Source organism: Olea europaea, chromosome 7 (genome assembly GCF_002742605.1).
Source record: "Olea europaea var. sylvestris chromosome 7, O_europaea_v1, whole genome shotgun sequence".
Lineage (NCBI taxonomy): Eukaryota > Viridiplantae > Streptophyta > Magnoliopsida > Lamiales > Oleaceae > Olea > Olea europaea.
The window spans coordinates 18,960,847-18,963,015 of NC_036243.1; positions in this window are offsets into that span (position 1 = coordinate 18,960,847).

Here is a 2,169-nt window from a genome sequence, read left to right on the forward strand (position 1 = left end):
TGGCTGTCCGGCGGTGGTGTGTGGAGGAGCTCCTGCATGGTTTTTTCGTGTCATTTCAATTATTTTGATTCCCTGAACGTACTAATGTGTTTGGTTGAGTGTTTCAAGTTGTGCAAAAAATTTTGGACGCTTTTGCCCCTAATTACAATCTGCATTTGTTGCCGAACGAACTGTTATATTTGCTAAACCTTTAGGGCGAATAGTGGTAGCCTTAAAGCAGCAAATTCGCATCTCTCCACGTTACGGACTCAGATAGGTCCACTCTGGTAAATTGGCTGAAACCTTTATATTTTTGCACTAGCAGATCATCGTGTGGGGATCATTAGGTTTGGGGGTTGCCATTGCTCGGCAACCATTGCTTGTGCTAGAAATTAGGGTTACGTGCTCTTGACTATTTGATTGAGTATTTGTCTTTTAGTTAAATCAGTATTTGAGTCTCAGTGATATAACTGTCGTGAAACTAATTATCTGTTAGACGTAATTTTCTGTTGCATTGTTATTTCCGCTGCTTATCCATTCCATTAGAATTACCGTGACCTTACCCGTTTTCAAACATTCCCTTGATCTAAGACCCCGAGTCTTACGAAACCCTGGAAATCTTGAACGGCGTATATTATCTGAAACCCTAAGACTACTTTGTATGGTTTGATTGTGTTTTTTGTGCACTCTTTAACTATTGTGTAAAGGTGACAACTCACAACTTTGATTTGGGGAATTTTAATGGAAAGAGTGATTTTGCTATTTAGCAACAAAAAATGAAGAGCAATTTAGTCCAAAAAAAAGTTTCAAAGGCTATTGAAGGCAATTTTTCAACTGATTTTTCACAAGAACAAATAGAAGAAGTCGATGAGTTTACTTATACCTCAATCATTTTACATTTGTCTGATACCGTTTTAAGAAAGGTGGGTAAACTGAAAACCACTAAAAAACTTTGAAAAAAATTGGAAGACTTATATTTGCTTTAGTCTAAACCAAATAAGCTTTACTTGCTTGAACGTTTTTTCAGTTTTAAAATGAATCCTTCAAAGGATCTCGATGATAATTTAGACGTGTTTAACAAATTGGTGCAAGATATAGTTAATTGTAATGAGGCTGTGTCTGAAATTTATAAGGTTATAATTTTGCTCAATGCTATTCCTGATTCCTATAAGGAAGTTAAGAACGCAATTAAGTATGGCAGAAATACGTTGACACCTGAGATTGTCATAAACTCCCTTAGAAGTAAAGAAATGGAAATTAGGGCCGAAAAACACGATAAGAGAAACGGTGAAGTACATATGATGCGGGGTAGAACTCAATTTAAGCAAAATAGTCATGATGGATATCAAATTAGTGGCGAGTCAAGTGGTAATGGATGGAAAAAGAAGAGCAAAGGTAGGTCTAGATCAAAATCTAGGACCAAGGTAAGAAAATGCTATGGTTGTAGAAACACGGGACGTTTTATAAAGGATTGCCATAAAGAGAAGGGTAAGCTAAAGGTTAAGGAGAGAGATGAGGTAAATGTGTTAGCATCTACTTCCGATATAGATGGTGGTGAGGTCTATATGATTACAAGTCCCGTTGCATACGCCGCTGAATTAAATTTAACTGCTAATTCCCACATGCATGAGTGGATACTTGACTCTGGTGCATCTTTTCATGTAATGTTTGAAAAGAATTGGTTTTATAAATTGCATGAATCTAATGTTGGGCATATTGTGTTGTGTGATAACTTTGCCTATACTATTGCTGGAATTGGTGACATAAACATAAAATCTGACACAAATTTTGTGTACACGTTAAAGGATGTTAGATATATTCTTGGATTGTTTAGGAATCTGATTTCAGTAGGGAGACTTAAAAAGGATGACTTCGCTGGTAAAATTGAAAATTGTATGCTAAAAATGATCAAGGGTGTTTTAGTTTCCATTAAGGGAACTAAGAAAAACGATATCTATATTACTATTGGGGAAGTGATTAGAGGTTTGAACTCCTCTATCTCTTCTGCCAAGATTGATCACACACACACATGGCATAATAGACTTGCTCACGTAGGCATCAAGGGACTTAAGCTACTTGATGAAAAATGTACGTTTGGTAATGACTTTGTGTCAATTTTGTCATTTTGTGATAATTGTATGTTTGGTAAGTATCATAAAATTTCGTTCTCCACGAGTGTAAATAGAGCTA